Raw genomic sequence first — 25,197 nt, forward strand, 5'->3', positions numbered from 1 at the left:
ACACAACAGCTGGAAATGTGGGGTGCTAGCGTCTTGATGGTGAAAGAACCCACCACAAGCTCCAGACAATAGTTTTGGGGTTAAGATTTGTTGGGAGCCCATTTCCTTCCTGTGGAGATGTTCCCGCATCTGGCTCCTCAGCCCCGACTGGCGTCGGATTCAATCACCACATCCGGACGTGAGCCAAATATGGCTCGCCCATACCAAGCAGCCATGTGATTGAGCCACCATTGTAGTCCTTCCTTGGTGTCTGGGGTGAGACTGATCATCTCATAATCTGAAAGGCCTCATTGGAGGTGCCTGATCTTCCGACATTGAGCACCTGATAATGTAACGGTGCCGGGACAATCACTTGACTGGAGAAGACTAATAGCCCCACTATTCTGGCGAGGACTTTCAGAGAAATCATGTAATTGGCTGAATGAATTTCCTTCAATTTCTGCTTCAGTTTCGGACACGGAAGGGACAGAATAGCCTCCACCGAGTGAATTTGGAAACCAAGAAACTCCATGCACTGAGAGGGAGATAGGCTGGATTTCTTTTGATTGATCAGAAAGCCCGGATCTTGAAGTAGGCGAATGGCCCATGAAAGATGAGTTATGAGTATATCTTTGTTCTGAGCCATTAGAAGATTGTCGAGATAAATGAGCAAACTAATACCTCTAGCGCGGAGCTGTTCTACTACTGGGCGCATCACTTTGGTGAAACACCATGGTGCCGAGGACAGGCTGAAAGGCGGTACTTGGAAGCTAAACCACTGATCGTTGCTCCAGAATTGTAGAAACTTGGGGTGATGATGAGAAATGGGAATCTAGAGAAATGCGTCCTTCAGTTCGAGATAGACCATCCAATCCCCTTCCTGCAGGAGGTCCTTGAGGAGATAAAGCCCCTCCATTTTGAAGTGACGATATAATGTCCAAGAATCGAACTCTTTCAGGTTGATAACCAGGCGGGCCACCTTCCCTTTTTTGGGAACCATGAAAATATTGCTGAAAAACTCCGCTGAGTCAGGGTTGCTAGGAGCGATCGCCCCTGTCTGCAAAAGCTGTGACAATTCGTGGTGAATGAAAGTTTGATTGGTGTAGGGAAAAAGGGAGAGGGCGAGGAAGGGTGGGTTCCTGAGGAGTTCCAATGAACTCTATCTTGAAACTGGAGAATGTTTCCGGTACCCACATATCTTGTGTGATGGCTTTAGAGTTGTGGAGAAATTGGTGCGTTCTGCCCCCAGTTGAATGGAGGAAGGGGAAATGAGGCTCACCTCAGGAAGGGACTTTGTGGTAGCGGCCCCCTCACACTCTGGGGGAATAGAAGTTGGGGCATGCCGTAGAGTCATAGTTGTAGTTGCCGTCTTGTAAGCTTCTGGAAGGGCTTGGACAGTACAGACGGCCGGTCAATTGCCCTCTGTATCGCCCTGCCCGCCCAAAAAGGTGCTGGTTGTGAAAAACCTATTGAGCGATGATTATGCTTCATCAAGTGATGTGAAGGTTTGCACAAACTTCCTGATGTCCTTCACAAAACAATCTCCAAACAGGAGACTCTTCGCTTTTGGACGGGATTCTGCATTCGCTAGTTCTGCTAGCTTAGGGTCTATGCGGATTAAAACAGACCAACGGCATTCAGCTGATAAGGCACAATTGGCGTTTCCCACCATACATATTGCTTTTTGGGCCCAACCAGCTAAGGTGTGGGGGTCAATGGGGGCACTGGAAACCTTTGGGGAGACCGTCATCTCTAGAATCGTGCACAGTGGTCTGGTCAAGGACTTTATCCTCACAGGCCTTGCAAGATCTGTCGATCCCTTTTTTGGGTTCTTTAGAAGAACGTTCGGGTAAAAGTCCAATGGATTAAGGGGAGAGGGTGTGAGGCAGTTGAGGGGCGGGAGGAGTTGCGATGGGCTTTTGGGCATTTCTGTGGTGGTGGAGTTGCCCTGTCAGAGTCCGAGGGAGGGGTAGACGTCAGAATCCTGATCATAAAGCATGGGAGGGAAAGGAAAAGAGGCCTCAGGAGACCTGTCATGCACCGTGTCGGCATGATCCCATGAGAAGGTGTGAGAAATACGTGTCATGATCCCAATATGAGGCGATTCAGAGGACGATGAATCATTGTCTATTGGAACCTGGGTAGAAAGAGCAGTGTTGAAAGCTTAACACTGCAGGCGACTAGTGATGGGCAGCTGCCAAGGCACCATTGAATGAGTCACTGAGGCATCAAGGGCCTCATCCAAGCTCAATCACAAAATTGGCACCCTGCCGTCTTAGGCAGATATTAGGTGAAGTCTCAACAGAGAAGATACTGGCAGAAAACCAGTGGGGACCTCAAATCATGAAAAACATGCCCCAGGGAGGCAAACCAAGATGACACCAGCCTCTCAGACGAAGCCTGTATTATGTTGGCACTCGCCCTCAAGGGTGTGGGTAAGCATTTGAGGTGCTCGCTGAAATGGTTGGAGTGCCATCTGTCTACTTGCGAGTCAGCGTGGCTTGTTAGTCCCAATACACTCGGGCTTCTTGCAGTGCATGTGAGGTGCGCACCACGAGCAATGAGCTAAAAAGAATACCACGTCCAAGCGTTAGAACGCTCTGCTTCCCACCTCCCACTGATCCCTGTGGGGTGCTAGCTTAGCGGTGACGGCACTGTGTGCAAAAGCAAACTACAGCTGGCAAGCGATCGCGGCGCCAATACATAAAATTTCACCCAACGTTAGGAATAACAAGAAGAATAGTGAAACTGCACTTTTCTCGAGGCAAAGCAGCAAAGAAAGAGGATGTAATATGGCACCCTAGGATTATATTGTCTGGAGCAGGACCTGGTTGGAGGCCTGAAGATGATATCATGAGCAGTTATTGGGAAATGTAGTTTTTCTATTTTGATGTTAAATGTGATTTCCTGGTGTGTATAATTGATAATAAACAGTGAAGAAAGAGTCAGCAGAATCCGAAGCCTCCGGTCCTGACTCAATCGCAACTCTGCCCTGTTGATTACATCTTTCTGTATGCCTGGCTTTTCAAAATTAGAAGTTAACAGGTAATGCAAGTTGAGGGTAGTGACCATTATCCCCTAAATATAGAAATAATCATAGGAGAAAGTAGGTCAAGGGAAACAGCCTTACCCCTACAGATTGATTACCCAAATCGTCTTACCACCAGAATCTCGGAGGAAAGCTTATAAAAACTAGCCAATTCTCACCAAGGCCAAGTGCTGACTCCTGACCCTGTAAACTGTATTAAGTGGTATGAAAACACTATTATTCAGGTGGCACATTGCTTAAGGATAAAACTAAACACCAACAGAAGGCCAAAGAAGAATCCTCAGGTTAATGCAATAAAAGCTAATGAATGGTATGATTACTGTAGAAAGCTAAAGTTTGATAATGGTACTAATGACAGCCTCCAAAATACTAAGAAAGTGTATAAAAACTGATCAGAGATTGGAAGAGAATATACAAGGAGAGATGCTGGGAAAACATGTTAGAAGCAATTGAAACAAAGAATGTCAGAAAGTTCTGGAAACTCATGCAGCTGGGTCCAGCAAAAGACATAGGGGCAAATGAACTGCTGGGTGACAGAAAATGCTTGAGCGGAATATTTTAAAACTATTGAGGAAGGCTGGAGACCAAGCATAGGAGTGTAACACAATGGAGGGGGTTGATGAGGATCCTATGGCCACTATTAAAAATATCATATTGGCGCTGGTCTTGACTAGACCAGCGGGCCCGTATAATCTCCCGACTGTTATAGTCAAGATCAGGCCCAATTGGTGGGCCTAAATTTTCCCATCAGACGTTTCAAGAAATGCTAGCCACAGGCCAGTTCCCATTCAAACTAGAAAGGGGCTATCATTAGACCTATACATAAGAGGGGGGACACAAAGGTTCAGAAGAATTACAGGCTAATTAACCTACTGGATGTGGGTGAAAACCTTTTTGCGAACATTATACTATGTAGTTTCAAGGAATGGGCAGTGTTAAATCATACTGCACCCCCAGAACAATGGGGTTTTAGAGAAGGCTACTCCACAATAGACCACTGTTTCAGTTTATGGTCCCTAGCACGGAAGTCAGTGAAGCAAAGGGGCAGTTTATTCTGCTGCTTCGTTGACTTTCGTGCAGCCTTCGATCAGGTGCATCGAAATTGTCTGTGGGGGATCATTGGGAAAACAGAGCATTCAAAAGGGCATCCAGGTTTTGCTTCAAGAACTACACTCACATAATTGGGCACAGGTAATTGTAGACACTGACTCATATCAGTACCATAACAATACCAATTAATAACAGGCTGAGGCAGGGATGTGTGTTAGCTCCCTTGCCTTTCTCCATTTATAGCAGATTTACCAGTAGCTCTAGCTACAGCCAAGGGGGTCAGGCCCCAAAATGAATGGGAACCATACAATATGTCTCCTGTATGCAGACGATCTTGTGATTATGGACCTAACGGAGATCGGTTTACAAAGAAGCTGGATGTGTTTATGGAGTATTGTGACCGCAAAAGGCTTGTGGTAAACATGGAAAGGACTAAAGTCTTAGGTTTTGGCAAACAAAAACTGTAACATTTATGTGGCATTTAGGCCTTAACTAACTGAATTCTGTAAATGAATAAAAGTATATTGGTGTATGGTTTGAGAATAAATTAAAGTGGAGTATACATATTCAATCACTTAAGTAAGAGCCCTTGCCTCTGTTAGCGGTCTGAAAAAGTTTAAGGGAGGCTAAGGAAAGATGTTGCACAGACCTGTTTTAAAAGCGTAAGTTGTTATGATCCTGCCCAAATCCCAGTATGGAGCAGAGCTGTTAGTGGCAAATGTTGCTGGGAACCTAAGGAGGGGAAATATTTCAAAAGCCTACTGCCCCTGCCAAGGTCCGTAATGATCTAGGAAGTAAGACTGAAAACAGGTTTGACATCATGGAGTCACCTGGCACAGGCAGCAGTAGTTAGATTCTAGCAATGGCTGAAGGACAAAAGGTATCACTGTGGGGCAGAAAAGGTGATAATACATAGAGAATTAAGTTAGGCGATGTGAGGTTATATGAAAGGAATTGAACGTTAGGTTATGTACTCAGAATATATTTATAGAAACTTCGAGTGAACTTCGAACTTTGATAAAGGAAATATCTAGTGACCACGATAGGCAGTAATTAAAGAGAAAGCCTTCAGTCCAGTTTATTCTTCATTCTTGGAATAATGAAGAATGGTTCCTTTATATGGATTTACTACCCAACTGCTGGCTTAGATATAAATTGTTGTGATTGCGGTCAGGTATTAATCCATGCTATAGGAGTGACAAGATAAAAACGGCGATGATAGGTGTGGCGTGTAAATGTACGTGTGACCTGAGTGTAAAATGTGATACTCTGCACATCCTAACGGATTGCTTAAAAGTTTTGTCCCTTTGGAAAGTCATTTTAAGACCGCTCTTTGTAAAATATGGTACTTTTAGCAATGCGCAAGCAGTGGCATTTTTAATGTAAAGGAACTATTTGGATGTTGCTTGTGCTATAGGGAGATATATGATCAAGGTACAAGATTATTTTATGTGAATATGAGAAGCATTTCTGCTTTAAGCTGCCATTAACTTTTGTACCGCAATACCATTGCTTGCTTATAAGTTTGGATATGATCTTACCCTATACATATTTTATGATCGGTTTTATAAATGTTTTAGGGGATCTATGCTGTATGTATATTTTAGGATGTTTAATGTTGTGTGTTTTATGTTGTTTTTAAGACTGTTTTAATAAAAATTTGCTAACTGACTGCACATCAGAGGAGATTCATATTTTTGGTTGTTACAGCAAAACGTTAATTGTATTGTATTGTAATTGCATTTATATAGTGCTAAATAAATTGTGTTTTCAATCAAAAGACAAGGCTGTCCAATAACTAGGCTTACAGGGGCCACCATCGCTACCTTATTAATGCGAGTAGAAGCTGCCGTACAATAAAAGAAATTCTAGCTGACATGTCAAGAATTTTCAATTCGATTAAGGACAAGGAGGTGAGGATTATGCTTCTCTTTCTTTACTGAAGCAAATACAGAAGCCAGTAACACTTTAACATTGCATAACCAAGAAGGACTTCCCCTCCCCTGTATGCACCAATCACAGTAACCCCACATAGTATAAATGTCCCGAGCTCCATGGCCCGTCCTTTTTCTTTGCAAATCATAAAACACAGTCCATAACTTGAACCATCGAACCCAAACTCCATCGATTTGCTCCATCAACTTGAACCATAACTTCAATGAAGAGAACTCTCTCGACGAAAGTGGTCGCTATTTCCTCAAGACCCTTCAAGTCGCCTTCCTCTGGTCTCCTGAAAAGAAAATATAAATCGTAATATTCCAATATCTGGATATACTTCAACAACAAAATCGGGCGGGAAACCCATAAACAATTCTCTTAACATGTACTAATACCATACCATGAATCAAACTTCAGTCATAAACATAACCATTCATCACATGATATACATGCTATTCTACGGTGGGATAATCCTCGCCTCCGTGTCCTTAATAGAATTGAAAATTCTTCACGCGTCAGCTAGAAACAAATTTATTCTATGTCAGTCCACTGAGGCTTCAAATTATGCTGGTTTAAAGTTGAGCAACCACCGAAGATGCCACGTCAACAATTGGATTGTGATAGAACGTTTTAAAAGTTGAATCAGAAGACCAATCTGCCGGAGTTATGATGTCCTCCAAACTAGAACCAGCCAAAAACGCTTTAGAAGCCATAGCTTCCCTTACAGAATGAGCTCCAAATGCCGAAGTATCAATACCCACTTGACTTAGCAACCAAGTAACCCACCTGGCCAAAGTCACTGAAGTGACTGGGCGCAAAGGTCTGCAATGAAATTAATGATTGACCTGCTACATCATTTCTGAATTCCCTAGTACAACCTTCGTAACATTTTAAGCATTGTACAACACATAATTTGCTGTGGTGTGGAAAAGCAGGATATGTGTTACATTTGGAATTTGTTTTAGTTTGATTAGAAATTGTAAAGGAAACGCTCGCAGGAGTGAATACTCTACCTGCTAAATCTCGTGCCTGTACATCCGAATCACGTCTGCAGGAAATTAAGCATAACAATAATGTAAGTTTTACTGACAGTTGTTTACGAGATGGGTTATCATTCGTTGGCCAATTCCTGAGAAAACGAAGTACCCCATCTACATCCCACAACATGGAATATCTAGGTTTTGGAGGATTCACTAATCTGATGCCTCTCACTATCTTGAATACTAGAGGGTGTTCCCCCACCAGTTTACCATCCACATGGGGATGTCCAGCGGAAATTATTAACCGTCCAATAGGCCAAACCTTGAGTCACCATTTAACAAGTTAACAATCATATGAATTCCGGATTCCACAGGATCCCCCTGTCTTTCTGAACACCAACTAACCCACCTACGCCAAGCTGACTCATATCGTTTGTGCGTACAGGGTGCTCAAGACTGTGACAGGAAAAACATTGTGTCTTGTGAAACTCCTGGCATTTGCCAATGTTTCCTGAAAGTCTCCACGCCATGAGGGACAACTAGTCCTGTACCACCAGTGGATGAGGTTGACCCAGAAGGTCCAAGAGTATCTCTGGGAATGAGATCAGACGTATTGGCGGAGCACATGACAAGGTTAATGCCACTGGTGGAACCATGCTTGTGCCTTCCAACACTGGGAAAGCAATATCAACTCCGCTTTCTGTCCGCGGCCCTGTGCTAGTACTCTCTGAATCATGACGAACAGGAGAAAGGCATAATGCGTACCCGTCGTCCATGATTGAAGGAATGCCTCCGAGATGATCGCCTGCGGATCCGGACGCCAACTGTAAAATTGAGGAAGTTGTGTGTTTAGTCTGGACGCAAACAGGTCTATCGAACATGGACCCCACTTTTTGTCCAACCATTGGAATATCCTGGGATGCAATCTCCAATTGCTGGAGTCTAGTAGGAACCGTGAGTTCCAATCCGCCACCACATTGGAACTGCCTGGGATGTACTCTGCCGCCACTGAGATGTGGTGAAGCAGACAATAATGCCAGAAATCCTTGGCTATTTCCACCAAAAGTCAAGAACTCGTGCCAACCAGACGATTGATGTATCTCACTGCTGAGACATTGTCCATCCGCAGAAGGATACAACTCGCCTTTTGAGGAGAAGGTGTTCGGATCGCAAAAGAGCCGGCTAGCAGTTCTAGGCAATTGATATGTAGTTTAAATTCCTCTGGTGACCATCTGCCTCCCGTATCTACTGAACCGCACCGGGCTCCCCAGCCCCACCGGATGGCATCGGACTTTATCACCACCTCTGGGACTGACGCTAATATGGCTTTGCCATTCCATGCATCCATGTGCTCCAACCACCAGGATATTTCTGTCCTGGCCTCTGTGGATAGCAGAATCTGTTTGGCGTAACTCAAGCCTTTGCGCAAGTGCATAATGTTCAGTCTCTGAAGGGCCTGGTAATGGAGGGGACCCAGAGAATTGAGGAAGCTAAAAAGGCCCACTAATTGTGCCAGAATCCTCAAGGATATAGGCGGAGAGGCAAGTGCTCTCCTCAACTCCTTCCTGATTGAAATTCTCTTTTTCAATGGTAGTAACAACTGCGCTATTATCGAATTCACTTGAAATCCCAAGAACTCCATCGATTGGGCTAGAGTCAGAATGGATTTGTATGAACTGATGACGAACCCCAAATCCTGAAGGAGTTGGGTCGTCCAAGCTAGATGAAGTAGTACTGTATCCGCACTCTGTGCCATAATAAGGATGTCGTCTAGATAAATGATGTCTCACCCCTCTCTCCCTGAGAAATTGTAACACTGGTATGAGGAGTTTGGTAAAGCACCAGGGGGCGGAAAATTCAAACCGTCAGGTTCCCCATTGGAATAATAAGAACCTCCAATGTGGAGGGAAAATGGGAACTATCAGGTAAGCATGCTTTAAATTGAGACGCACCATCCAATCTTTCTCTAAGAGAAGATCCCTCAGTAAGTGTATACGCTCGATTTTGAAATGGCACTACACTACCCAAGAATTGAATTCCTTGAGGTTTAAAACTAGTCTGAAACCCTGATCTTTTTCGAAACCAAAAATATTGTACTGGTGAAACCGTGAGGATAGGGAACTGTTTATACGATTGCCCCTTCTCTCATCTGAGAGGTCACTTCTTCGTCTATGAAAGACATCTCTACTCTGGAAAAATTTAGAGGTCGATGTCTGCATATCTGCTGAGGGGAGGAGTAAAACTATCTGAAATCCCTGAACCGTCTGAAGTACCCAAGGGTTGTGTGTCAAACTCTCCCACTTGTGAAGAAAAAAAGCAATTTGGCCTCCCACCAATACTTCCACAGCTTGAATCAGATTTACCTGAATATGAGGCTTCTCCGGCATTGTTCTGTCCTCTATAACCGCATCGGTTTTGCTTGCCTCTGCCACCTCGGTTACGGGTGGGGTAGAAATTTGAGCGGTGGACCCCGCCACGCCCTCGCTGAAACCGCTGAAGAGTCCGGCCCTGGTAAAAAGGCCAGTGTGGAAAAACTTTTTTATGTTAGCTTGGGCCTTATCTAAGGCCGAAAAGGTAGCCTCCTATTTTCCAAGTGATTTGACGAATTTGTCTTCGAACAACAACCCATTAGCCAAGGCACCTGCCTCAGTAGTGGCCATATCCGCCAGTTGCGGATCTATTCTCATCAAGAAATATCTTCTTCTCTCCGTCGAAAGGGTGCATTTCGCATTGCCCAAAAAACATAATGCTCTTTGTGCCCATTCCAATATTTCAGTTGGGTCAAGGGGGGTATTGGAATCTTTAGCTCTAACAGCTGAATCCAGGATCTTTGTGAGGGGTCCAGATATGTCTAAATGTTTATCTTAATGAAATGGCCTAACCTGGACTTCATTTACTTATATTATAAAACAAATTGAAAACCTTTTCATCATAAGCGTAATCAATGTGTGTAGCTTTGAACAAGGACCTGCTCATGTCCAAGTGACTAAAATGCAAAACAAGTGTGCATCAACATACACATGTTCAAAAAGCACACTACTCAAAGACCTCTAGGGTTCTGATACAACTGGTCTAGTTTAACTAGACACTATAAAAGAGCTTAATGAAACATAAACCATTGCACTTGATCAAGCTCTTCGTCAGGGGAACTGTAAAATACTGATGTGTAGTACTTTAAACATACATCTACAGAAACAGATACAAAATGCTGAATGAATGAACCATAAATGCAACATGAAAAACATCTATATTCCATTAATCAGCAAACATGGCCATCGATGATGTGGTGTTTTTCTAAGCATGCCTTAAGACTCCATGTTACCCCCATCCACAAACCACAAAAAGTGTGCCGCACGCAGCTTATAACCAATCATACATGGTGCTACGTATGTCTGCCGCCCGGGGGCGTGGCTACGGAGCCGGTGATGGAAGACGCGTGAGCTGAGAGCTCCGCGCCAGCCCGGCCAATTATCCTGATTTTCGTTGTCTCCACCCGTGCATGGGGGTGTGTCCCCGTAGGCCAGACTTACCGGAGGTGCTGGGGGCCCGAACTCCACCTTTTCAGCGGTCCCAACTCCGACCTGGGAATAATAGCGGAACATCGTGAAGCTGACGAGGCTGCCGCAAGATGGCGGCTTAACGAACCTATGCAGCACTAAGGCGAGCGGCGGCCAGCAGAATACCCTGGCAATCATCTGTGGGGGGCGAGCCGCGTTCACTGGAGCCAACGCGCTGCCTGAGCCACTCTTATAGACCTAGGGCCCTGACGGGAGCAATCACAGCAGCTGACCGGAGGCCAGCTGTTGGCCTATTGCCTGCCGCCGGGAGAGCAGTCTCTACGTGGGAGGAGGGCCGAAGACCCCGGGAGCAGCTTGTGTCACAAGATCAGACGTGGCTCCTTCCGCAGCGGCCGCGGCGGGTGCTCCGGTGAGTGATTGGAGTGATTGGTGGACCAACTCATTCTGTAGCCCGTGGTTGTGGAAGCATCTGAGATGGGCGGAGACTGGCATGACCGATTGATGGTGAGGCCCTGGAAGAGTGTCACGGTGCAGGGGCGAACCTGCTGGACCCTTCTCTGTTCCCCGCACTAGAGGCCTGCACCAGTGGTCGGGGACGCCGAGTGATGAGTAGGGGCGCCTGAGCCTGAAGAAGCAGTGCCTATCGATTGACTGGGCTAGATAGGCAGGCTGGAATGGAGACCCCGCACGAGCTGCGGGTAGACTTTGCCACCATTAACCCACGCAAGAAGGTGGATGCAGGGCGACCACGGGGAACTGAGGTGTTTGAAGGGGTGAACGGAGATTGGCAAAACCATTTTGGCGCAACCTGAGTGAGGTGATACAGCGCAGGTAGTGACCCTACTGAATCCTCCCTTGTTCCCTGTGCTGGAGACCCGTTGAGGCGGCCGGAGGCGAGCTGTGAGCGGCGAGGGAGCCCCACCTAAGTGGCCGTTGCTGAGCAAAGCCAGTGCTGTCATTGCGTGACTATGGAGGGAATGTGGCTACCAGGAGCTGGGGTGGCCCCCCCATGGCTGCATTGGGAGATGGTTTGACACTGTGACTGAATATCTGATAACTGATAGGTCAGGAAAGAGCGACACGGTGCAGGGGGAAAGCGAGAAGCTCACGGTACTACCAGTGGACCCACGTAAAGACTAGGCTTCAGGGATCACGATAAGCAGCTTACCGGTGTGTTGCAGGGCTTTAACGCGAATTGTCCCATTGAACTGCTTCCTGTTGCGTAATAGACTTGGTACCACCTGATTGTGTAGTGCATTGGTGACAGATAGTGATGGCGCTTACGCTCCCTTTGACTGCTTAAGAAGCGAATCTTTACCGCCGCTAGGACCCCCTTGCCGAATCTCCACTGACCTGCCCCCCTGCGCTGCACGTGACACTGCTTCACGTAATCTTGATGCTGCAGACTGAGGCCTACAACAACGAGACAACTGCCAAAATACCCCAACAGCAGTAGTGGGGACACTGTCTGCACGCAGGAGTGGTGCGGGGTCGAGACGCAGGCGGTAGCTTCTAGGCCACAGAGAGAGGTAAGCACTAGATCAGCGGCTAGAGAACAAACTGTACTGGCGATGGGGAAGCCTAGGGAGAAACAGTGGGGCCCCCGACCCAGAGCAGGATGACAGCACGCCAGATCTAGTGCTGAAAGACCAGGGAGATAAGTCGCCGGAGGTCCCTGTGCATCAACAATTGAATAAAATGTTGGAGGCCATCGCCGACACCAAGGCGATATTACATCAAGACATCAGCACAGTTGCAGTGGGCATTCGCCTATTAAGGGCGAAACAAGCCAAATTGGCAGACAGAGTGAAACAAACTGAATCAACAGTGGGTGTCCTTGCTCCGGCACAGCAGGCTTTATCAGAGCAGATTGGTGACATATCCAGTAGGGTCTCCATACTGGAACGACGGGCAGAAGATGTGGAGGGGCAAAACCGGAGGAACAACTTGAGGGTGCTGGGCCTACCGGAAGACATGGAAGGCCAAGACATGGTTAACTACTTGGAAGCATGGCTCCGTGAGGTGGTAGCGCCAGAGGGACTATCCCAGTTTTACACCCTGGAGAGGGCCCATCGAGTATCTGCTAGGCCACCGGCACCGGGTAGGCCGCCGCGCCCTGTGGTGGCTAGATTGCTCCACTTCCGGGACACAGATCTACTATTGCAAAGAGAATAATAAAGTATCCCTGTTCCCTAATTATACCCTGGAGGTTCAGAGACGACGGACCTCGTTCCTTGAGGTTAAGAAAGTTCTGCAAGAGGAGGGGATCCCATACTCCCTGATGTTCCCGGCCCGCCTCAAGATCATGCTTGAAGGGAAATCACACTTCTGCGGAGATCGCAAATCTGTCTGGGAATGGATCAAGACCTATAAAATGGAAGGCCAGCCTCCACGGCGAGGTGAGAAACAACCGGTCGGGGTGAGAGACCCTGAGAAGAGGCTAAGACGTTGTCAAAGGCAGAGGACCGCCAAGAGACCAAGCCCGTCACGAACAGCGTCAGAGAGAGCAGAAGCACTGCAGGTGGTCGCAGAACTGATGCAAAGTAGGAGATCCTCATCCAACGGAGGGTCGAGGGTCGAAACGAGGGACAGATGTTCAGAATCGGACATATCACATAGTGGCAGCGTCCGTTTACGAGTTGTGACTCCTCAAACAGCTGATGGGATAGTATGATTTATGCCTCTGGATCCCAGTCTCTCTTCTGTTTCCTTTCTGCTCCTGCTCTGTTGGGTGGCTGGGCTGTGCCCTTGGGCAATCTTGCCCACGTTTGATCTTTTTTTCCCCATACAGTGGGACTGTGTACAGTGGAGGTGAGGCGGGTGGGTGGGGGCCCCTGGGTGCGGTGGGGATCTGCCAACCTAGGCAGAGGCGCTCAACTTACAAGTTGATATCTTGTTGAGCATTAGCTGAGATAGTCACGCTCCCCTGTAGGCCATCGCGCTAGCAGCTTTGGGCCTTGAATACTTACTGTAGTTTAGTAACATGCAATTTGTTTTTAGGAGTTTGGGCAGCTGACTGTTGTCAGTCAGCTCGTGGGCAAGGGAGTTGTACTGTTGGGTTTGCTGTTACACACCAGGAGGACTGCAGTGCTCTTTTTAGATGACGATGGGGGTGGAGGAAGGCGGGGTTGTGATGATTGATGACACACATCATTAGTCAGGCTGAGAAGTTCAGACTCCTCATTTGGAATATTCGAGGCATGGGCTCGTCCTTTAAGCGTCACAGTATTCTGAACTACAGTAGACTCAGGGGCGCCCATGTGGTAATGTTACAGGAGACCCACTTAACGGAAATTGAGGTCACCAGATTGCGACGAGGATGGAGAGGACAAATATATGCAACTACTTATTCGGCTTTTGCGAGGGAGGTGTTGGTGAAGAACAGGCCGGGGGTCCCTTTTCAGCTCTCCAGGAAATTCATAGACTCGTACGGGAGGTTTGTGGTGCTCAAGGGTAGGTTGAAGGGCAAGGAATTAACACTTGGGAGCATATATGCGCCAAACCGTGACCAGGTTCCCTTTCTGGACCGGCTTTCAGGAACCCTGGCAGGGGTGGCCCACAAAGATTTAATTCTGGGTGGGGACTTTAATTGTGTGTACGACACGGAATGGGATAGATCCACGCCCCCACTAAGGGGTACACTCACTGCTGCTTCAGCTAAGGGATTCAGGAACTGGGCTGCGGGGTGGGGCTTGCTAGACATCTGGAGAATCCACAATACACAGCGGAAAGAATACTCTTACTACGCCCACCTATATGATTTGCAGAAACGGTTAGATATGTTCCTTTGCTCTAACAACATGGCCCCTACGCTATCTGGGGCTAAATACTTGGGAAGATCTTTGTTTGACCATAGTCCCCTATTGTTACGGTTTGCCCCTACCCCTGAGAGAGCCCCAATTCCAATGTGGAGATTGGACCCGGCCATATTGGAAGGTAGAGGGTTTAGGCAGCTCCTCTCTGCGGCCCTGGTAGCCTACTATGCTGAGAATCAAGATACAGCCAGCTCTCCCCTAGTGGAGTGGGATGCATTTAAAGTGGTAACCAGGGGCAATGCCTGGGACAAGTAGTGGGGGCTAGGCGGAAGATTACACGTGAGCTAGATTTGGAAGCCAAAATCCTGACACTGGACAGGGAGATAGAGAGAGGGGCAGAGGTACAAGGCAAATTAGCAGCTGTAAAGAGCCTCTACAGCTCCAGTTGGGATGGTTACGGGCACTGGATTATCAGACCTACCAAGCAAAGCAACATGCGGAGGGAAGCAGGGCAGGGAGGCTATTGGCCTGGTTCATTAGACCAGGAGGCCAGGGATCCCCCATCCCTAGTATCACAGACGTAGATGGACAAGTTCTCTGTTCCCCGGGAGCCATTAACGAAACGTATGTCTGCCGCCCACCACCAATAGATCACGAGAACAATTGTACTCATCAGTACTGTGCATACCTAAATTGCCACAGAGTCAATCTAATGGGTAAGGAAATATTCGAGTAGGGGAATTAACTTGCTTTACAAAAACCAGAAACAACCAGTTAACAGTCAGTTTCTCTCATTGTTACATTACTCGAGCTTTCATCCACCTTCACTCTAGAAACACCTACCCTTTTCAAAATTCATTAGAATTAAACGCATTTCGTCAGGTCAAGAACAAACAGATATAGCCATTGAAGAAGAGTATGGACGTTATATCAACAGAGGTTACCCTCCTACAGTTCTAGATGACTCTAAAAGAAATGCAGCACTTATGCCAAGAGTGACTTTACTCCTGCCAACAATTAAATCATCCACCAAGAGACATATGTGTGTTAAAATTTTCAACTAAAGCTTCATCCATCAAAAGGAGTATTTCCCAAAGGTGGGAAGTTCTTGAACAGCAACCAGGCCTCAACGCCATATTTTCAGTTAAACCGATGTTTGAGCACTCCCGGTCTAAGAATTTATGAGAAATGCTTGAGGCATCACCAATATCTGAGAAGAAGACACATACAGGCATGAAGAAATGTTGGAACTGCAGTCATTGCAGTAATCTCATAGTAGGACATACATTCACACAACCACAGACAGGCAAAACCATCATTTTAAAACATTCATCTGATTGCAACTCAGAGTCTGTAATCTATGCAATCAAGTGTCCTTGTGGTTTAACATATGTTGGACGAACATCCTGTAAGATTAAAGTGAGAATAACAGAACACAAGAGCATGATTCGGACAAAGAATAGGAGTTCATGCCTGGCAGCACCCTGGTTAGACACACAACACACCATTTATCAACTCCGTTTTAGTGTTGTGGAAAAAGTAGCACAGGCAGTAGAGACACACACACAACTTTTGGCTCATAGACATTCTGGATCAAATTCCTTGAAACAATAGTGCCAAAGGGACTTAATGATAAATTAGAAATACTATGTTTTTGATACAGCCCCATATACAACCCCACACTCATGTTTCTGAGTCCTGTAATAAATTGTGAACACAGTTTGCTATTCTAGTACTTCATAGAGATGCAGGTTGATATGCATAAGTCCACCACTGTTGCCCTGTACATCATATTGTAATATATTTTTAGATATTTGTTAATCCATTGTGTGCAAACATTTACAGCCTGTCCATTAATGACACGATACACGAGTGGTATCTTAATTCACTTCACTTACGGTCTTGTTAAGCACATTACTTAGATCATGTTTTTGTGGTGCGTGCATTTTTTATTCTAGTCATGGATACGTATTAACTCCTGTAGCTCTTCAGCCATGGATTAATTATGAATCAATCATGTTCAACATTTACTGTCTGGTTTAATGATATACGAGTTGCATTAAATGCAACTCCATCACTTTTTCACATATCAGTAGGTGTAGCAGCGTGTGCGTTTTTGATTACTTCTGAATTACGCATAGGTTTTTTCAATAAATTGTCGACGAGCGGACCGGCCCACGTGCAAATCTTTCTTCACTTTCCAGTACACGCATACATCACCACGCTTTTAACACCGAACTTCGAATAGACATGGTTACGGAAGCCGGAAGACTAACACACAGACTTGTGGAGCACTTTTGTTTGCCAGTGTTTGCTTGCACTGGGGCAGTCTACGCGTTGTACTTTCTACGGTTCACGAGCTGCAGTCATGAATACTGTTTTGTAATTCTCTTCGTACAGAATCATAGCAGTATTGTTGGGCATTTAACGGACAGAGTGGTTGCCGTTGTTGTAAGTAGGAAGTCTTACGTTTGTGGTATTTCCCGTACGATGGTTGAAACTGACTTAACTGGTGGTTTCTGGTTTTTGTACAGCAAGTTAACTGCACTAGTCGAATATTTCCTTACCCATTGGATCAACTCTGTGGTTGGGTATGCGCAGTACTGATGAGTACAACTGTTCTCGTGATCTATTGTTGGCGGGCGGCAGACATACACGTAGCACCATGCAGGATTTGTTTTAAGCTGGGTGCGGCACACTTTTGCAGTTTGTGCATGGGGGTAACATGGAGTCTTGAGGCATGCTTAAAAAATAAACACATCATCGATGGCCATAAAAGTTTATCTTGGCATCCCCTTCATGCCCTACCTAAACTCTTCTAGGGATATTTGGCAAATTTCTTCATGAAGGTGGCCAAATAAGGGTCCAGTTCTGGGATGTCTGCCACCTTGCCTAAAAGTGAGGGTCTAGGACATTCTGATGTAAGAGTAGTGCACACCTCGTGCTCAAAACCGTCTGAGATTCTCTTGAACATAGTGCGCCACCTGCACGCAAGGCACCCATTCCGTTGACCTTGGATGAATATTTTTAGGGTTGAATAACAGGTTCTTATTAGGGGTTTTAGTGCTCACATTGTGAGTGCGCTTTGCTGGTCTACTGGGCATTTCAGAGTCGTGGTCAGAATCTGATGTGTCCAGCACGGCAGGAGAAGACTCCTCTGCCTCCCCTGAGTTTATGAGAGAGGAATTACCAGAAGGGAGGGAGCCGCCATAGCTATGGTCCTTAAGGACAGTGGACACCACTTGGTCACCCAATGAGGCATTAAGTGCACGTTCCCCATAATTTTTTAGGTGTTTTGTGAAGGGCTGCAAAGCTTTTATCAAAGCCCTGTACATGGGTATCCAGGGCTTCTACTAACTGCTCTTCCATTTGATGCTCATAAGGCACTTCTTCATATTAAGCGTAGTCATTATAGACTGCCCATTGATCAACCTCCTTGGTGTAGTATGCCATTGTGCTAATGGAGGTGTGGAGGAGGTTCGGGGAGTGGGGGGAGAAAGGAGAACCCAGGGATAACTTTTGTCAACTGAAAGTTAGCTTACTAGCACAAACTTGACTTTGTTCTAATTATGATCCTTAATAAAACGTGGAGGGAGCCACCCCTTGCAAATTCCCCTGAGGCAGAGCCTTATATGCGCTTATTCGCCCAGTCGGGCGTTCAAAAGGGACCGAGTATTGAGGCAGAAGGTCTGCGCGTATGTGAAGAGCCGATCGGTAGATAAGAACCCGATCCGGCTCATGCGCGTAGACTGTGCAAAGTAAAAAAGGACTGCCTCCTCGAGCGCGCATGTCCTGCTCCCCTCGAGCCACTGATAAATATAGCATCACCTTGAATGCGATACACACAATAATAAGCATGCGGTTGTAACATAATAACAATAATAGGCATATGCAATAACAGTCTCAAAAATAATGTTGCATGTACTTAACTCGCTGCTGCAGCAGCAAAAGAGGACGGACCATGGAGTTTGGGACACTTATACTATGTGAGGTTTCTGTAATTGGTGCATACAGGGGAGGGGCATTCCTTCCGGGTTATGCAAGTTTAAAGTGTTATTGGCTGCTGTATTTGCTTCAGTACAGAAAGAGAAGCATAATACGAAGACTCTGTGGACTGACATAGAATTCAGTTCAGATGTTTTGGTATGTACCACATTTATTCTCAATTTTCTTCTAATACCGGTTTCACCTGCCAATATTTACTTGGTTCAGGTCTGGAAAATTGGGTTGGTTCTGTAGTGTACCAGCATTCTGAGATGGTCAGTTGCTGGTCGCTCAGGAGCTGCCTTGGTGTCTCTTGGTCGTGGGCTCTGTGTTTATGCACCTATATCAATTATATAATCCAAATTCTTCAATCTAGGGATACAATATGAAAAATAAGAAAAACGGTTTTATGCATAATTTGTAAGGTACCATTTAAACTACGTGGCACTACCGCTAAATACTACAAGATATCGATAAAAAAAAGTCACACGCCATTAAATGATATACCAGTCGTAAGACCCCAGGTTGGCGGGATTTCTAAATAAAACGTGCATATTGTATTTCGACACGGTCACCATTTTCCCCACGTGAGACGACCACCCGCGAAGTGAACAGAAGCTGCAGTACTACTATGTATTAGGTGTGGGATTGCTGACTTTAGCCGCTGCCGAGTTCAAGGGAACTATTCGGTCTCGCTCGACGTGCATTTCTGGTACACCTGCTTCATTTTCCAAGCCCCCAGCGTGCACAAGAGATCGACTTGTTTGAAAACGAGAACGCTGAATAAACAGCGGACATGCGCTTTCGGTGGGTAACGTAAACACTACGCTCGCGGAACACGTACTAACTGTCGGAGAGTGGAAAAGCGAACAAAAACAGCGCAAGTGCACGCGCATCTAACCCCTAGCACAAAGCTAGTACTACAAGTGCGCATGACATATCGGTACGGGCGGGGCTCGCGCTGCCCGTGAGGGTCAGGCAGAACGTCAGTCGTTTCAAATTACCTTATCTGACAAAAAAATAACCCCGTGACGTGTGGACTGCCCCTAACATGGCTGCTGGTACGCATGCGACTGTGTGCAATGCGCGTCCCTGCGCCTTCTCCACGCCCCCGGACTACATGCGGCCAGTGCGCGCCTCAGTTGCAGAGTTCCCAGAAGAGGCCGCTCTTGACACCGACAGGACGGTTAGGAAGGCGGACCCAAGGACTCGCAGAAGGGGAAGGTATGGGCCTCCTTTGCTTCGCCCCGCCCGTCCACTCTCGGCCTTGACCAATGGAAGTGTACGGTTGTTTCCTTGATGGAGACTAGGGAACACTCACACAGGCTTATTATTGTTGTGACCGCTGGCTATCAGTAGCAGCAGGAAGCTGCCCCTCCTCCCTCTGGTACCATGGTGCCGACTCTGGGTTGCCCGGATGTGACTCACCACCACCTCCCCCCGGCTTTTCACTACGGCTGGTGACCTGTTTCTCCTGTCAGCCGTGAGAGTTGAAGCCTCTTAAAGAGACAGCAGCTCAGTCGTCGAGTTTTCTCTCTAGTTCTGTCATTCAACCCCCTTCGCCTGTGTAGAGAAAAAAGCAGTCGTGACAACGTTGTACCCACGCTACTGTGCCTTCTTGGCGACGAGAAACATGCAGCGTTCGAACTCAAATAGCGCATTTCGTTTACCAAAACGTGTTACAGTCGGAGAAAAATATGAAAGCGGAAGAAATCTTAAAAATGCTGAAGCAAATATAAAAAAAAGCTGTACATCGACCGAAGTATTAAGAATTCATCGTGTCTACAAATGTTTCTCTTAGAAAGTGCTTTTATTTTAAAAGACGAAAACGCTTGTTTCGTGTAGTTGCGTTCGCGGGACTGCCTTTCACCTTCGTGGTTCTCCATCCATTCTGCTGTGCTCACCTCATATTAACGACAGCTACATCGGCCATACTGATTTACTCTCCTTGGTTTATCTGGGTTCCGGCATTTCACGTTCTACTATTATAACCTGCTTTTCTTAAGAAATCTAATTTTCCTAGGTAAGCGACAGATTACCATGTCACTCGCAAGTTCATTGGAAATCTCCCTGAAAGTTTTGAAATGTTGGTAAACACCTGCCCCTCTTTCTAAACAACCCTCCATTCCCCGGGGAACTGCCAACTCCAATCTGGTGAGTCTGTGCTTCTGAACAAATTGCCTGAGAGGGGCATTGACCCAGCGCATTGTCCGTTCTTTCCTAGGCAGCTCTCGTTTTTTCTGCAGTTCATTTTATTAAAAGAGCACCCGTTATGGAAACCTGAAATTCTACAAGGGGAAGCCGTTTCTCAAGCAAGAAGTGACCTCGAGATGGGGTTTAGGGAAAGCAGATTGTTTCCGTGAAAAAAAACCTAGAAGCAGTACTTTCGAGTGGAATGAGAAAACAAGGTGGTTTCTCAAAGGGCGTGGTCGATTTAATTAGGGCCTGGTATAAAACATATAAGCTAAAAATCTGTGTTTAGCATAGTGTGCCACCTGACTGGTAATTTGCTGTTTTCGTCATTGCATCCAGATATATAATACAACAAGTAACATTACACCTGCCAGGAGTATTGGCTTTGCCAGTGGTTGTTAATTGCATAAGATAAATAAGCAACAACTATGGGTTTGTTGTATAGAAATTCAAAATGCTTCAATTCTGGAATGATGAGACTGTGAAAGAACTATAAAAAGTCTTTTCTAAGTTGCTTCAAAGGCAGTGAAGGGTAGTACTACTGTAGAGATAAGATTTTTTTTTTTGTTTATCCGGAGTGTGAGGGCAAAAATGGAGAGCACAATAGCAGGACCCGGCCCACTTAAAGCCCTGCCTAGAAGTTTTTATGACGTGTAATATCCTAACCAGTAATCAACAAAATTACATTTACAAAATAATTTGTCATTCGAACATATTTATTAATGCAGAGGTTGAAGTGGGTGGGTTAACGACGTTCCAAAGCTTTATCAATTTGATCAAAACATTCCCATACTATTTAAAAAAACAACCGATTAAACAGTTGAATTGCCGCAGCCTGAACAGGAAGAAGAGACTCCTTTACTGTGAAGTGAGAGAAAGTTAAAGAAGAAACAAACCTTTTTAGGATGCCTGCTACCTTAAAGAGATGTAAATGTGTGCAATGGTTAATTGCCAAATCTGAAAGCTGCTCAGAAGCCAGGCCAGGTTTTAATTGATTGATAGATGTTGTAAAAATGAAGTCTCCAAGCAGGAAAGATGAGGAGAGCAAGTTTATTATAAGTGGACCCTTCAGCCTTCGCTTCGTCTCACAGCCAACGTTCTAAACAAAGCTTCAGCCACCAACATTCCAAATGTGGACAAACCCACTAGGAGAGGAAGGAGGGGGGGGGAGCAGGGACAGGGAAAACGGGAACAGGTTATAACACATCTCCCTGCGGGACAAAGCAATAAACAGCTAAGTTATACTGTAAACATTTAGTACCAAAAAACTATACAGTAGAAAAGGAAAATGCTGACTCCCTCGTACCTTTAGAGAAAACCCTCCTCCAAAACGAGAAGGCAAACACGATAGGTAAAAGCATACAACAATACTGTAACACTTCCTTCAATGGGCCCCCACCCGCCATGGATGAGAAGCCAAAAGCCCTTGGATGGGTTAAGGTCCCATTTTGTAGTCTGATTGCCAACTTGGGGGTCTACGTGTTCTGGTAATTTTGGGTTCTTCACTACACGGCCTAGCCGGGCTCTGGTCACTCTCGCATGTAGGTTTGGTACCGACTGTGCTTGGGCACCCCGCTATGTTATCCATGCTCCACGTGCCCCCATCTTCTAGCACTACAGCATTGCTGAAGACCTTCGTTATCCTCAGCGGTTTCGAAAATGAAGAGATCTTGGATTTAGATAGAGAGGGCCTCTTAACCACCACCCATTGGCCTTCTCTCCACTTTTTTGTAGACGCTCCCCAACGGCTGTCATACCTGAGTATGAACTCTTGTTGATGTTTCCGAGTCTTCTCAGCCACATAGTTCCTGTCCACCCATACAGGGGTTCCTCCATTAAGCCAGTTGGGCGTAAGTTTAGAACCTGGGTTCCTACCTTTGAGTGAAACAAACGGTGACACTCCCGAGACCGCATTGGGAGTTGTATGGTATGACCACAGCATCTTCCTAATGGCCTCCTCCACTGGTACCTGAGAGCTCAATGCAAGCTGAATGGTGTCCTTTATCATCCTGTTTGCTCTTTCTACTAGCCCGTTGGCCTTGGGACAGTAGAGTGGTGCCTTGATGTGAGTGATAGACAGTGTGGTCAAAAACAGCTTCATTTCTTCAGAAACGAATTGAACTCCGTTGTCCGTTATTATGACCTCTGGTATGCCCTCCTTGGCGAAGGTATCTCTCAGGAAACTTAACAGTACCGCCGTTGTGATGGAGGGAACCAGTCTTGTTTCAATCCAATGAGAGTGGTAGTCAATCAGAACGAACATGAACCTCTGAGATTGGTTCAGTAGATTGAGGGGACCGATTATATCCAACCCCAATTTTGCCCATGGTATAGTAGGGACTTCAACTGGAATAAGCGGAGACTTGCGAATCACTTTGGTTTTGTCGCTGGAACCACACGCCGTGCAGTTCTTAACTTGCTCCTCCACTCTGGAATCCATACCCGGGAACCAGTAGTGCTGTCTGATTTTACTTTTGGTCATGCTCCTCCCTGGGTGACCCTCATGTGCAATCTGAATTATTCTTTCGTACATGTCCTTAGGGGGAGTGATTTAACTTCCTCTGCAGATATGCTCACTTACGATGGATGGTTCATCACGCACAGGCCAGAATTGGTGGATAGGTTCCGGCACCTCAGACTTGTTATCCGGCCATCCTGTGCTAATCATGTTCTTCAATGCAATAAGAATGCTGTCCTCCTTTAAGGATTCCTCCCACTCCTTACGATTGATGGCAGGAATCTCCACCCATAAGACCGTCTCTTCCGGTGGATTTTGCATCGGATCACCCCCGTTCACAGGTAGCCGTGAAAGACAGTCCGCTATCCTATTATCACTTCCTGGGATGTATACCATGGAATAGTTGAACCCTTGAAGACTCAGCACCCACTTCGCTATTCTCGGAGTAGTACCTTCCAGCCGTTTAGTGGAGAATAACGGTAATAAGGGTTTGTGATCCGTTCTCAACACAAATGGGATACCCCACAAGAAATACTTAAAGTGGTTTATGGCCCAGTAACAAGCCAAAGCCTCTTTTTCCACCGTGCAATAGTTTAATTCGGCGTCTCTTAATGTTCTGGACGCGAACGCTACCACGGACTCTTGTCCATTTTTTCTCTGGGTTAGTGCTGCTCCTAGCCCCTTCGTGCTAGCGTCCGTGGTAAGCGTGGTCTTGGCATTGGGGTCAAAAGCACCCAGAATAGGGGCATCCGCGATTGCCTTCTTGATGAGTGTGAAAGCTGGCTGATGCTCTTGATTCCACTCGAACTTGGAACATTTCTTTAGCAACTCTCTGAGGGGCTGCACCTGGTCTGCGAAGTTTTTTACGAACTTAGCCATATACTCTGCTAGGCCCAGGAATGATTTGAGCTCCTCTTTGTTGGTGGGCTCTGGGGCTTGCTTGACGGCATCTACCAAACTGGATTTGGGTTTGATTCCTTCGCTTGATATGTTGTGACCAAGATAGACCACCGAATCCACTCCTATTTTGCATTTGTCCCTTTGAGTGGTAAAACCTGCCTTACTGAGTCGGGTCAACACTGCTTCTAAATTTTTATTATGCTCTTCAGCGGATGAACCGTGGATCAAGATATCATCTTGGAAGCAAAGAACTTTTCCCAAGCCTTGCAGAAAATGTTGCATGATGCGTTGGAATACTGCTGCCGCCGACGCCAATCCGAAAGGTAACCTGGAGAATTGATACGCCCCATGTGGGGTTATGAACGAGGTGAGAGGTTTCGACTCCGGATGGAGGGCAACCTGGTGGTATGCTGAAGATAGGTCTAACACCGAAAAAACTTTTGCCTCGTGGATTGCAGATAGCATTTCATTTATGTTGGGGAGGGGGTGTCTGTCCACCCAAATATTAGAGTTTAAATCCCTGAGGTCCACACATAGACGAATTCCTTTGTTTCCTCCTTTAGCTGCTACTACAATGGGCGCCAACCATTCAGAACTTTCAATTCTCTCTATGATCTTGCACTTCTCCAATCTGTCCAGTTCCTTCTTTAGTGGCTCTCTTGTCAAAAGTGGAATGGATCTAGGTTTATGAACTATGGGTTTAGCATTTGTCTTAAGTTTGATTTTGTGAAGGAAACCCTTTAGGAGTCCCACTTCATCCGTAAACACCTCAGGGAATTTGTTGCATATTTCTCTCCCCACGTTGGATCTGTCGATCAGGTACACTGGTTCAGGTGCGTTAGGGTCTAACTTGATCCCCAAATCCTTTTGGTGTTTCCATCCCAGTAGGTTTGATCCGTTCTTCGTGATGTAGACTTTCCCCACAGTGGATCTATCTTTGAAATCTATGTTCATAAGTAGCATCCCCACCAGTGGTATAGGATCTTGGTTGTACCCCCCTGGTTTGATGTCAGGCGGCAGGAGTTTATACGCTTGCGTACCTGAATTAGCTTGAAAGGTAGCCTCATTTACAAGAGTGTATGGGGAACACGAATCAGCGTAAACTTCGTACTTAATACTGTCCAACAAAATTTCACATTTCGGGTATCCAGTGCTATTACCTTCTGAAAAGTTGGCTACTTGAAAAACTATATCTTCACTAATGGGTTGTGGCTCTAAATCACTCCCTATCATATGGGTGACATTAGTTTTAGCATTGTGACACACTTTGGAAAAATGACCTCTCTTCTTACACTTGCTACATACGACACCCCTTGCAGGACAATTCATGCTGTTGGCCATATGGTTGGGATTCCCACACCTGTAACATTTGGGTTTGTTACTCGCTGCAGCG

This window comes from Triturus cristatus, chromosome 5_1 (assembly GCF_964204655.1).
Source record: "Triturus cristatus chromosome 5_1, aTriCri1.1, whole genome shotgun sequence".
Classification (NCBI taxonomy): domain Eukaryota; kingdom Metazoa; phylum Chordata; class Amphibia; order Caudata; family Salamandridae; genus Triturus; species Triturus cristatus.